Source organism: Abrus precatorius, unplaced genomic scaffold, assembly GCF_003935025.1.
Source record: "Abrus precatorius isolate BTA unplaced genomic scaffold, Abrus_2018 Scaffold2, whole genome shotgun sequence".
Lineage (NCBI taxonomy): Eukaryota > Viridiplantae > Streptophyta > Magnoliopsida > Fabales > Fabaceae > Abrus > Abrus precatorius.
The window spans coordinates 14,636,497-14,651,061 of record NW_020874362.1 but is presented as its reverse complement, the minus strand read 5'-3'; the positions used below and the strand labels follow the sequence as shown (position 1 = coordinate 14,651,061).

The 14,565-nt window shown below is 36.2% G+C and overlaps 1 non-coding gene across 1 annotated transcript; it reads left to right on the top strand.

Annotated features, from left to right (window-relative positions):
- The first annotated feature begins 13,258 nt into the window (after window positions 1–13,258).
- On the top strand, window positions 13,259–13,365 carry LOC113860401. The gene has a single exon (XR_003503854.1). It is a non-coding gene; the product is annotated as a small nucleolar RNA R71 (small nucleolar RNA).
- Window positions 13,366–14,565: the final 1,200 nt, after the last annotated feature.

The window sequence follows — 14,565 nt, the reverse complement described above, 5'->3', positions numbered from 1 at the left end:
TATGAATTTTCATTTTGTTCCTTTGTTGAGTATGTGCAGAAATATTGTCATGAATAATTTGGGAATTTTGTTGACAAATTCGTGCAATGTAGCATTGAGAATGATGCAAAACATGTTCTGTGAAATGCTGAATGAATTTTCATCAGTTTAATATCCATAAAAAGAATTCAAATTGAATTTTATAAGTACTAATGTGCTTTTTAGTACTGTACATTGTTTAATCAAAACACTCTGGATTATTATTCTGATGAATTGCAATGATTTGTTTTGCGTTTTATTATTATTTTTTTATCATAGAACTTTGATCCTGCAGTTGTTGTCATACTGCTTTCCATTTAGCACATTGAACATGGAAATTAAGAGTTGAGCTGAACCTGAAAATTTTGGACATAGCTAGATACTAGAATTATAACTTGCTGATGGTTCACATAAGCTTTAAGATAGCATATTCTCTGTATTTGGAGTTAGGAAAAGTGCTACACATGTTGAATTAATTTCTGCACACTTGTTTATATTCTGAACTCATTATTTCTTGATATAAAATTGTGATAGGTACTGAAAAATGGCAAGCACACCAAGGAACTCCAAGGACAAAACGAGGCAGATTTTTAGAAGGTCCTTCTTCAAGAACAATCCATGACCATGATCCTAGATTCAGAGGCATTCCACAGGAAAACTACTTCAAGGCTAATATTCTGAAAAGAAAAATAGTTCATGACAGAAATTTTGAACTAAAGGAAGATGAACACCCATAATTCTCGGACCAAATTAAGAAGAGAGGATGGGAATTATTTGTCTCAGTTGCTGGAAAGGGATTCAGAGAGTTGACACAAGAATTCTACGCTAATGCTTTGAGGACTAAGGGAGAACATTTACCTCCCAATCACACTTTTGTTAGAGGCAAAGTGATCAATTTCTCAACTAAGAACATCAATAAAGTGTTACAGATCACAGCTGAAAAGGAAGAAGAACAGTAAGATTTTTATGAATTCCTGAATAAGAAGGACAAGGATTACACAGAAATTCTGCATAGATTAGGTAGACTGATGAATACGTATTTTACTAGTATTTTACAATAGTTTTTAGTGCAATTAATAAAGAAAACATGCTAGAAATAGTAGAAAATCCTTAAAAAAATAATAAAATGTTGCATGTCACTTTTAAACATAGTTATTTTAAAATTCATTGATTTTCTATGTAAAAAGTGACAATTCAAGTATGCTTTTGTAGGGAATTCTGAGCTAAGTTCATGAGGATTGGATGATCAAAGGAAAAATAGAAGAAAGTAGCAAAAATTGGAGGAAAGAAGTTGATAATTAAAGAACAGCCTCGGAGTGATCACTTTCGCTGGTGAAAGTGATCACCCCACAACCATAAAATGAAGAAGAGCTTTTGCGTAATCACATTTGCTGGCAAAAGTGATCGTTCTAGAGAGGTTGCATTGAGAAGAGCTTCTGCGTAATCACTTTTTCTGGAAAAAGTGAGCGTTCCAGAGAGTCCTTCAAGAAGAGTTGTTGCGCGTGTTCACTATTATCCACAAAAGTTTGCAATCTAACACTAGCAAGTGCACTAGAATTGCAGCAAGTGATGAGTAAATTTAAGATCAGAATATCGTCTCCACAGGGAATTTAGGTTTCAAGTACCACTTCACAGAATTATAACCATTTGAGCCATACGAATTTTGGAATGAGATTTGTAACATATAACAGCAGTAAACAAAAGCAATTAAAGTAAAGAACTTGCAGAAAAACAGAGTATGTAATGAAATGAGATAGGAATGAAGAATAGTTAGGAATTTACTTCATAAGAATATTAGTATTAATTCAATTATGCCTCTGAACATTCAAGAACTTGGTTAATTGACAATCAGTTTCGCATAGTAATAGCCAAAGGTTAATTCCTTAACTCATTGACCCTAACAATCCACTAAACCTCCCTAATCCCTTAGGTGAGATTCAATTTCAAGTTGCATTAAGAATTAGAACTATAAGATTACAGAATTAGGTCTCCTTATCCCTAAGAAATCCCTAAACTCTGGTTGCCAATTCAGATCGGAGCAAACAATCCAATTCCCATTGGTAAAGATTCCTCTTGATTAATCAAATGAATTTCCATTCAAAGATTGAATGAAAAGCAGAATTAACAACTCAATTAATCCAAGAACTTAAAGTTCAGAAGATAAAGTCGAATCAATACATCAATTCGAGTTCCATAAACCCCTAACTATGGGAAATTAAGCACACATTGCAACAAAAATAGAGAAAGAAGAAGAAGATGATGAAGAAGAATGCAGAGCAGCCATGGCCACGAGCTCCAATCCGATCCCTCTTCTTGGAGCTTCAAGCTTCGACCCCAATCTTCTCTCCACTCTCTCTCAACGAGAATCTAACTAACAAAACAGAAAATGAGCCAAAGATCCCAGTTTTCGCGCTTCAATCATGTATATATAGAAACCCCAGTTCTGCGCGTTGTCACTTTTTTTCACAAGAGTAACCACGCAGAAGCTTTATGTAGTGCGCGTGTTCACTTTCAAGAGCAAGAGTAACCACGCGCAACTTGCAGAGTTGAAGGCTTCTCTGGAACATTCACTTTTATTCATAATAGTGGCAACGCAGGAGGTCAAGGGCTGCGCGTGATCACTTTCGTAAGTAATAGTAACCACGCGCAAGCTATCTTGATACAAGTGCCTCTGGAACGCTCACTTTCGTTGACGTAAGTGATAACGTACACTGGCAACGCTCACTCTTGTAAATAAAAGTGATTACGCACAGGCTCCTCTTCTCATTTAGGCTCTGGAATGATCACTTTCACTAACAATAGTGATCATGCCCAGCCTGCATCCCATAAGTCTTGTATTTTGGAGTCCAACATTGCCATTCTTCCTCTTCTTTTCCATTGATAATCCATTTCCATGACTTTTGCTCAGATTATTCCTTCAAAAACAAGATAAATTCCTTAAGAACTAAGCATAAATTCTACAAATGCGAAAATAACTACAAATTGAAATAAAACTTTCAATCATTCTCTTTTTCTGAGTTTTTTCTGCTTTCTTCATAGATTTTCCTTATTAAATGAGCTAGAATTATGCTAAAATATCAGTAAAAATATGGATTCATCACCACCCCAAACTTGAATTTTTGCTTGTCCTCAAGCAAATCAAACTAAACTAAGGGTAAGTTCCTCCATTTTCAAATTCAGTTCATAAACTGCTTTTCTCAGATTTTCCAATTTCCAATTCTGTGTTTTCTGCAAAATTTTCAATCAAGTTGTTCCTCCAAATACTCATCATGATATTCCTACTGCATAATCATCATTGAGTAAGGATTGCTACCTAAGTTCATATTTTTCATCAAAATTCATGTGAGTACAATTAATCAACATGATCACAGCTCACTTGGAAGTGTTTCTCTCATCACTCAACAGTGTTTAGGTGTTGTTTTCACTCTAAATCATCAATTTCACTGCATTCTACCATATGCTTGCCCAATTTCTCCATCTCCTCTGCTTAGTACAATTAATCACACATCTAGAGGACTTTTTCAAGTTATAACAAGGCTAAGGTTAAGGTAGGTATCAAAGAAAATGGAAAATAATACATGCAATTTCAAAAGATCAGAGGCATTTTGAGTGATTTGTTTTAAAACTAGCCTGGATCTACATTATTCCTCCTTACTTCTCTCACTTATGCAGCAAACAAATTTTTTTTCTTGCAGCAGAATTTTCACTGATACTTTTCTTCTTTTCTTGCTTTCAGTCACTATTTTCTTTTCTGCAGCACTTTGCTGCACTTCTTTTCTTTTGAACTCACATTTTTGTTCTTTTCACAGCTTTGCTTCATAAATTTTTCATTTTGCTGCAGCATTTTTGTTCTTTCTTTCTGGCTTGTTGAATTCACACTTAGATATTTCCCACCCCAAACTTAGAACATTGCTTGTCCTCAAGCAATTAAAATTTGGATACCACCCCAAACTTAGTTTTAAAACTCATTCTTGATTAAACTCATTATGCCTTTGATCTTTTGAATGGTAAGAATTGGTTTTTCAGCAAGGCTTATAATGAGGTAATTTCAAGAAAAGGGATATTAAGGTCAAAAGGGTGAACTAAGACATTCAATCATAAAGGAAGGCATTTAGGCTGACTAGGAGATCAATCATGGCCTCTATCATGTGGGTGAAAACTGTAGCATGCATATTCAATTTAAGAACAAGGGCAAGTTCTAGAGAATGCAGCCAAATATGATTAATCACACAAGAAAAAAATTAGACAGCTCAAATCTCACTAGGTATTTATAAGTGATCATGTGGATTAATGAAAACACAATGCACTCTTCAGAAATTTATGGACCTAGTGGCAACTGCCTCATTTTTGAAAATACCAGTGTGATCTCATTTTGAGAATGGGAAAAACAACTTAAAAAGAAATTCACACAGAATTCACAAAATTGTCAATCATTTTTATTTGATTAACAGCCAGCAATTTATTATCTATTCTAGTATTTTGGTGTTTTTCAGGAATAATTCAGTGTAATGTGAAGCTAACTCATGAATAAGAGGTAGAGAATGAAACCCCCCTTTCATGGCAGCTGGTGCAAGTGTCAGCTTCCATGGTGTGTAAGTGTTGTGTGGTTGTGACATTTTCTGCACAAAACACCAAAAATTCCGTCAATTATCAAGTGAAAAGGGATTGAATTCTGCAGAATTAATGTGTGTTCAAAACATAATTGTTCAGAATTAGCATGAAACCAAAATATACCAAGCGTGCAAATTACAAACCCAAATTCTAAAATGAAACCAAAAAGTTTGAAACTTAATTACAAGACCATCAAGAGAAAATTCGAATTAACAGAAAAGAAAACAAAAATCCTAAACTAGTCATCTTGAGCATCCTCCTCATCAGAAATTTCATCTTTATCTTCTTCCTCATCCTCCTCATCTTCTTCTTCCTCCACCACTTCTTCAGTTGGCTGTGGAAAATGAGTCTTGTAGATTGGCAAGTCTTTAAAGACTGATGAGCGTAGACATTGAGCATTCTCGGCCAAGTCTGGTGTGTGATAAAGTTCATCTTTGGTCATTCTCATCTTCTGACCAAGATTCATCAACACACATTCCACTAGCATAGTTCCTGCCTTCAAACTGTTGTGGAGCTCAGTTTGTCGTTCAACCAATTGATTTTGCCTTTCAACCAAAAGATGTAGGATGTCCTTCATCTTCATTGGTTTCTCCTTTCTAAACTGGGTGGGGATAGGTGCAGCTGAAGTGCAGGAGGTGGTGGCATAGATTTCCTTTACCATTGAGACAGAGATAGGGGGAGCAGATCTGATTTTCTCTTGGTAGTCTCCAACTTCAACCCCTGCATCCTCACATAGTAAAGTGATTAATGAGGGAAAGGCTAGTGAATCTCTTTTTGTTTTCAGAATATGTAAGATTCATTCACTAATTACTTCCCCTGCATCAATGTACATATCATTAACAATAGCAAACAATAATTCAGCCCTCTTTATTGCCAGGGTTGAACTATGCTTGACTGGCATGAAAGAATTCAACAGAAAAGTACTCCAGACTTTAGCAAATGGTAGCAGGTTCTTGGTGGTGATACACTTGGGTTTCTGGGCGAGGTTCAGCTGCCAAGTTGTGCCTGGCCTTCCAATTCTGTGCAGCATTTCAATATAATCCTTGTCTGGACTATTCTTAAAGTCAGTGAAGTCCATCTGCCCAGGTTGCCTTTCAGTGTAAATTTCCAACACTCGATTGATGTTGGCAGTAGTGAAATCCACCCTCATACCCTTGACCATTGTGTGAAATTTGGGAATTTGGTCTCCCTTGAACCGCATTGCATTTGCATAAAACTCCTGTGTAATTTCTCTCCAACCATTATCAGCCAAGGAGCAGAAGTTGTCCCATCCCCTTTTCTGAATTTCTTCTGAGTACTCAGGGTAGTTGCCTTCAGCAATTTCGAAGGCTCTATCTGGGACAATCTTCCTCCTCAGAATATTTGCCTTGAAATAGTTTCCGTGAGCAATACTCCTGAATCTTGGATCATGATCAGTAGGGGTAGAGGTAGAAGGAGCATTTCTTCTGGTCGGCTGAGGTGGTGAATAGGTTGCAGGTGTGGGTACACTTGGCTGAGGAGGGTCAGTGATTTCAATGGGTGAAGAAGGTGAGACACCATAAGTTCTTGCTCTTTTAGTGGTTGGAGAATTCCTGGCTGTTCCAGCTTGCATATTCCTGATAGATCTCCTTCTTGGAGTGTTGCTGGCAGATCCAGCTTTGGTCTTCTTAGAAGGTCCAACTGGTGTATTCAAAGAAGTTCTGACCATTTTGAAGTGGCTGCAAAAACAAGCAAGTAATTTGACAGTTTAAAATTCATGACACAGAATTGTGACAGTATACATCTCTTTACTAGATAATTTCAATCAATCCATGTGCAGAATTCCAACTTGCAGTATGTATCTTTTTACAATCAGTTGCTGTCATGAGAATGTAATCATATAAACACACAAGCACTATTGCAAATTACTAAGCAATCACAGTCAAAATTGGTTAAACCTTTAAATTTGTAGTTTAGAGTGCACACTTTCAAAGCACATCAGGTTAACGCAGAGATGCTATTATTGGTCATCAACATATATTTTTTTTTACACGCTCTCTTAACTTTTCAGATATACCAGAACTTAGGTACAAAATTAATCAAACCATATTCAGGGGATTTTAAAATGGCCTGCATAATTTGTTCCCTCAGAGTTCACAATTTCACCAAGAATGCAGAAAAAGAATCACAATTGTCAACCACATTTCAACTACTAATGGTTCCTAAAAGAATTTATCTTCTGACAGCAAAATTCCATCCAGAATATTGCCTATTGTTTCTTTGAATCACATACAATTAGAACAGTGCACTCATTCATTATCATCATAGACTAAATATCAGCTTAATGCAGGATTATCAGTATGCTATCTGTACAATCAGGCAGTGCAATATACAGCAGTAATTCGTTCCATACAACTCAGTTTAGACATCAACATTTATATATTGCATGCAAAGAGTATTTTCGTTGATGGCAACTGGAATATTTCTATTTCTTTCAAAGTCATGTTCAGATTTTTCGCATAATGCAGATGTGCATATGTTAACAGAGGAGATTGAATGACTTTGAAAACCTATTCACAGTATTTAAAGTTCCTTAAATCGAATACGCTCAAGATGTTTCCCCACTTGCCATTTTTGACATTTTTCCAAAGTTGCAGCAAAGAAAAACCCTAAATACAATTTTAGAGAATGCAGAGAATGTACCTTGAGCTTCAGAAATGTGAATGACAGTGAAAAAGAAGGAGCAATTGATTGCTGGTTGCTTCACGAAAGATTGAAAGTCAGAGGAATTTCAGAGGGAAATGGTGATTTAGGTTTAAATGGATGTGAGCGTAGTTCCTTTATATGGGGTCTGGGGTCACGCGTGTGCACGTGCCCACTTTTTGAGTGAGAAGTGAACGTTTCCTTATTAATAAAATTCTGCGTTGTCACTTTTGTCGAACAGAGTGAGTGTTCCAGAGAACATGAAAATTTTGAATGCAATGCGCGTTATCACTATTGCTGGGCAAAGTAATAACGTGCAAGCTTTTTGCTTGAACGTGGTCACTTTTTTCATTAAAAGGAGTAACGCGCTAAGAAATATTTCATACTTACCTGCGCGTGGTCACTCTTGACAAGGAAAGGAAGTGCTCCAGAGAGTGTGTTTTTCCCATCTGCCTCTGCGTTATCACTCTCATCAGCGAGAGTGATTGTTCCAGAGAGCTGTGTTTCCCAGTCAGTTTCTGCGTTATCACTCTCATCAGCGAGAGTGATTGTTCCAGAGGGGAAATCTCAGAATTCCATCTCTGCGTGATTGCTTTCCATATAAAATACCTACTTCCCTCATCATGTTCACCCTTAATTACATATGCAACATTCATCCAAGGCTGAATTCTGCAGAATTTCTGCAGAACAAGTATTCACTCCCTACTTATGCAGTTTTGACTTTTACATTACACATTATAGCATGAAGTCCAATTCCATTTATCAGATTCGCTACAAATGACAGATTTAGCATGCTTCAAAATTTACCTTTTTCATCAAAATTACAGAATATGATGAGTATGATACAGAACTTTGTATTTTGCAGAAAATTTGCAGAATTTGATAACTATTATTCAGACTGTACAAGAACTTTAAGCATTCTAATTAATTCCAATCTGCATTCTTGTTTCAGCCACCAGATTTATTCCAAACATCAGATTCAGCAAGGTAACCAAGATGAAAAGTTCAGACTTTGACTTCTATGAATACTGTTAATTCAAAAATAATGCAGAAAACTTAAATTGGGTTAGAAATGTGAGTTGCCTCTCACAAAGCGCTTCTTTAATGTCATTAGCTTGACATTAAATGTTTCTCACTCAAGAGAAACCAGTTTCATGCATGATATGTTCCTTCTAAACTCCTCTCCATGATAGATCTTCAATATTTGGCCATTGACCTTGAATTCTCTCCCTGTTTTCAGATCTTCTATAAGAATTGCTCCAAAGGGAGAAGTTTCCTTGATTAAAAATGGTCCAGACCATCTAGATTTCAGTTTCCCTGGAAACAATTTTAATCTTGAATTGAATAATAGTACTTGCTGGCCAGGTCTGAAATCTTTTTGCAGAATAAATTTGTCGTGGATCCTCTTGGTTCTTTCTTTGTACAACTTTGCATTCTCATAAGCTTGTTGTCTGAATTCCTCCAATTCATGCAACTGTAAAACTCTCTTCTTTCCAGCACTTGACAAATCAAAGTTAAGCCACTTGGTAGTCCAATATGCTCTGTGCTCCAGCTCTAGAGGTAAGTGACAGGCCTTTCCAAATACTAGCTGATATGGAGACATACCAATTGGAGTTTTAAAAGCAGTTCTATATGCCCACAGTGAGTCATCCAGTTTCTTTGACCAATCCTTCCTTGAACTGTTCACTACTTTCTCTAGAATTTGCTTCTCTATTTGAAACCTCCACTTGTCCACTTGTTTGTGGATGGTATAGAGTAGCAACCTTATGCTTCACACCATATTTCATTAATACAGCTTCAAGATACTTGTTGCAAAAGTGAGTACCTCCATCACTTATCAGCACTCTAGGCACACCAAATCTTGAAAAAATGTTCTTTCTTATAAAAGCAATCACTACCTTTGCATCATTTGATCCGGTGGGAATTGCTTCTACCCATTTAGACACATAATCCACTACAACTAGAATGTATTCGTGTGAGAATGATGGGGGAAATGGTCCCATGAAATCAATCCCCCATACATAAAATGGTTCCACTTCTAGGATGTTGGTTAATGGCAGCTCATGTCTTCTTGAAATATTTCCAGTTCTTTGACATTTATCACAGTTTTCCACATACTTCTTGGCATCTTTGAAGAGTGTAGGCCAAAAGAAACCTGCTTGCAAAACTTTTGCAGCAGTCCTTAAACTTGCATGGTGGCCTCCATATTCTGAATTGTGACAATGCCATAGTATCTCAGCTTGCTCACTTTGTGGAATGCATCTTCTAATGAACCCATCTACTCCAATTTTGAACAGGTATGGGTCTTCCCACACATAGAATTTGCTGTCATGTAAGAACTTCTTCTTTTGCTGCCAAGTAAACCTCTTTGGAATGAATTGAGTGGCTTTAAAATTTGCAATGTCAGCAAACCAAGGCATGTTTTCCACTGCAAATAGCTTTTCATCTGGAAATTCTTCATTTATTTCTAATGATTCAGTGGTTAAACTCTCCAAAGGAAGTCTGGACAAGTGGTCAGCAACACTGTTTTCTTTCCCTTTTTTGTCTTTGATTTCTAGCTCAAATTCTTGGAGGAGTAGAATCTATCTTAATAATCTGGGTTTTGCATCCTGTTTTGTCAAAAGATATTTAAGAACAGCATGATCAGTGTATTCAATCACTTTTGAACCCATTAAATATGATCTGAACTTATCAAAAGCATGTACAACAGCTAAAAGTTCTTTTTCTGTTGTTGTGTAATTCACTTGTGCAGGATTTAACACTTTGCTTGAATAATAGATAGCATGTAATTTCCTATCTTTCCTCTGTCCTAACACAGCACCTACTGCACTATCACTTGCATCACACATGAGTTCAAAAGGTAAATTCCAATCTGGTTTTGCAAGAATAGGTGCAGAAATCAGTTTCTCTTTTAAAACAGAAAATGCATGCAAACAATTATCATCAAATATGAAATCTGCATCTTTTACAAGTAAATTACTCAAGGGTTTAGCAATCTTGAAAAAATCTTTTATGAATCTTCTACAAAAACCAGCATGTCCTAAAAAACTTCTAACTCCCTTAACATTGACAGGTGGAGGCAATTTACTAATGACTTCTATTTTAGCTTGGTCCACCTCCATTCCCTTCTCTAAAATTTTGTGACCAAGGACAATGCCTTCTTGTACCATGAAATGGCACTTCTCCCAATTTAACACAAGGTTAGTATCTTGACATCTCTGCAAAACAGTGGATAGATTAGCTAAACAATCATCAAAAGAATCACCAAAAACAGAGAAATCGTCCATGAACGCTTCTATGATGTTTTCTACCAAATCAGAAAAAATAGAAAGCATGCATCTTTGGAAAGTGGCAGGGGCATTACACAAACCAAATGGCATTCTCCTATATGCAAAGACTCCAAATGGACATGTAAATGCAGTTTTCTCTTGATCTAAAGGATCTACAGCTATTTGATTATATCCTAAATACCCATCAAGAAAACAATAAAATGAATGTCCAGCAAGTCTTTCTAGCATTTGATCTGCAAATGGTAGTGGGAAATGGTCTTTTCTGGTTGCATCATTTAATTTCCTATAGCTATGCACATTCTCCATCCAGTCACAGTCCTAGTAGGGACAAGTTCATTCTTTTCATTAGGTACAACTGTCATACCACCTTTCTTTGGAACAACTTGGACTGGACTTACCCAATTGCTGTCAGAAATAGGGTATATTATTCCTGCATCTAACAGCTTTATGACCTCTTTTTTAACTACCTCTTTCATGGCTGGGTTTAACCTCCTTTGTGGCTGCACAACAGGTTTAAAATTCTCTTCAAATAAAATTTTGTGCTTACAAAATGAGGGATTTATACCTTTCAAATCTGCAATACTCCAGCCAATTGCAGATTTGTGTTCTCTCAAAATTTTGAGCAATTTTTCCTCTTGTTCTTCCTTAAGTTCATTGTTGATGATGACTGGATTTTTATGATTCTCATCCAGAAATGCATACCGCAAGTGTGAAGGGAGTTGTTTCAGTTCTAGCCTTTTCCTTTCCTCTTCTTTATCATCCTTTTTCAGCTCTTCTTTCACTAAATTTTCTACAGATTTTTGGATCGGCAGAGCTTCCAATTGCTGCTGCATTTCCATGATATCTTCTTCATTCAGAGTTTCAGATTTGTCATTCCCTGCAGATATTATCTCTTCTAACACAGCAGTTTCATCAAATTCTTTCATATGGTGTTGTGTAATAAAAGCATCCAGTATATCTACCTTCATACATGTATTATCTTCAACTGGATATTTTAAAGCTTCAAACACATTAAATATTACCTTCTCATCTTGAACTCGAAGCATAAGTTCACCTTTTTGCACATCTATTAAAGCTCTTCCGGTTGCAAGAAATGGCCTCCCTAGGATCAAATGAATGTTAGAATCCACTTCCATGTCCAGAATCACAAAATCTGCAGGAAAAATGAACTTGTCAACTTTAACTAATAAATCTTCAACAACTCCATATGGATAAGTGTATGATCTATCAGCTAGCTGCAGTGTAATGTTGGTAGGCTTCACTTCCTCTATGCCAAGTTTCTGTAGAACAGCTAATGGCATTAGATTTATGCTTGCTCCCAAGTCACACAATGCTCTTCCCACAGTGCAGTTTCCTATTTCACAAGGAATGCTAAATGATCCAGGATCTTTCAACTTTTGAGGAAGCTTTCTTTTGAGAATGGCACTGCACTCCTCTGTCAAAGGTACTGTTTTATCATGCTTTAGCTTCCTTTTTCTAGAAAGTAGTTCTTTCATGAACTTTGCATATGAAGGCATTTGCTCCAAAGCTTCTGCAAAAGGAATGTTAATTTGTAATTTCTTAAAGACATTCATAAACCTTTCAAATTGTTCCTCTTGTTTAGGATTTTGGACTCTTTGAGGATAAGGTAGCCTCTTGTATTTTTCTGGGTCTATTGGCTTACAAGCTTCCTCAAAGAGTTGCTTTTTGGTTTTCCTTTCAGAATTCATGGGAACTTTTTCTTTTTCTTCTGAATGGTCTTTCTTCAATAGTTTAAAATTTCCTTGTTGCAGATCTTGTTCAATGTTTCTTTCTGCTGCATCATTCACTTTCTTTTCTGCTGGTTTAGGGCTTGCAACTACAGCTCCACTCCTTGTAGTTATGGCTTGACATTGCTCTTTAGGATTGATTACTGTATTGCTTGGAAATCTTCCTTCATCCCTGCTGGATAGTTGTTTAGCTAATTGTCCAATCTGTGTCTCTAGTTTCTTCATGGAAGCTTCTTGGTTTTTGAAGCTTGTTTGAGTCACCTTCATGAATTGCAGCATAGTTTCTTCCATCTCAGTCAACCTCTCATTCATAGGTCTGGAAAATTTCTGATTTCCTTGAGGTTGAGTTGATGAATTCCTCTGAAAATAAGGCTGTTGTGCTGTTAGACCTGCATTAGAAAAAGGCAAATTTTAATTAGAATTCTTTGCAGCAGAATATTGATTATTCCAATTAGAATACTGCTGAGTTCTATTATTCAAAAATTGAAATCCAGGGGGATATGATGGTTGTTGTCTCTGAAAATTATTCATATAATTCACTTGCTCTTGTGGTTCACTTGTGGATGCCTCACATGCACCATTTACATGGTTTCCTCCACAAAAATCACAACTTAGCTGACTGGTAGGCATACTCCCTGTTTGCAGATTGTTGATTTGTTGTGTTAAGGCAGCTAATTGTTCTGAAAACATTTGATTTTGTAGCTGATTTTGTGCAAGAAAAGTTTCCAGAACTTTAGCTTCATGACCAGAGTTTCTTCCTTGATTCCTTGAGTTTGAATTCTGATACATTGAAGATGCCATCATGTCAATAATCCTTGAGATTCTTCCAAGGACTTTGTATTTAATGAACCTCCAGCAGCAGCATCAACCATTGTTCTTGTTACTGCATTCATCCCATTATAAAAAGTCTCCAATTGCATCCAATCTGGAATACAATGATGTGGACACCTTCTAAGCAATTCTTTGTATCTTTCCCAAGCTTCATACAATGATTCTCCATCTTGCTGAACAAAGGATGTAATTTCTCCTCTCAGTTTAGCAGCTTTGGATGGAGGGAAGTACTTGGTTAGAAACTTGTTCACAAGTTCTGTCCAAGTTGTAATGCTTCCTTGGGGTTGAGCTTGTAACTAGCATTTTGCTCTATCTCTCAAGGAAAAAGGAAATAGTCTCAGTCTGATGGCTTCTTCACTAACCCCATTTATTCTTATGGTGTCACATAGCTGTAAAAAATTTGAAATATGTAAGTTAGGATCATCAGAATTTCCACCAGAAAACTGATCTTGTTGGACTAAGTGTAATAGGACAGGTTTAATCTCAAAATGGTTGGCTTGAATAGTTGGCCTGATTATAGAAGAGTTAAAACCTTGCATGTTAGGAATTGCATAGTCCCCTAATGTTCTAATTCTATTTTGTTCTGCCATCTCTATTTCTGAATTTAGTTGTCTCAAAGATGTAGGTGTTCTTTTCACTCTAGGATTACTCTGAAATTCTGAAGAATGGATAGCTTCTAACTCACTATCACTCCCTATGGCTTTTTCTGTTCTAGACTCTTTTCTCAATCTTCTTAAGGTTATGTCTATGTCAGGATCAAAGACTAGAGTTGATTTGTTTTTGTTTTTGCCACGCATATACAATTCAAAATGAAGCAAAAGTAAACTACAAGTTAGTATTCAGAACTGCACCACGAAAATTATGCAGCAAATATCAGTGAAAGTAATTGAAACACAAGTTTAAAAGTTGCAGAATGGACAAAATGTCTAACTACAGACTAATACTACAGAAATTCAAAGAAACAAAATACTTAATCTAGCTATTCTCATGTTACTAATGATATTGAAACTCAAATTCCCCGGCAACGACGCCAAAAACTTGCTGTTTGCAATCTAACACTAGCAAGTGCACTAGAATTGCAGCAAGTGATGAGTAAATTTAAGATCAGAATATCGTCTCCACAGGGAATTTAGGTTTCAAGTACCACTTCACAGAATTATAACCATTTGAGCCATACGAATTTTGGAATGAGATTTGTAACATATAACAGCAGTAAACAAAAGCAATTAAAGTAAAGAACTTGCAGAAAAACAGAGTATGTAACGAAATGAGATAGGAATGAAGAATAGTTAGGAATTTACTTCACAAGAATATTAGTATTAATTCAATTATGCCTCTGAACATTCAAGAACTTGGTTAATTGACAATCAGTTTCGCATAGTAATAGCCAAAGGTTAATTCCTTAA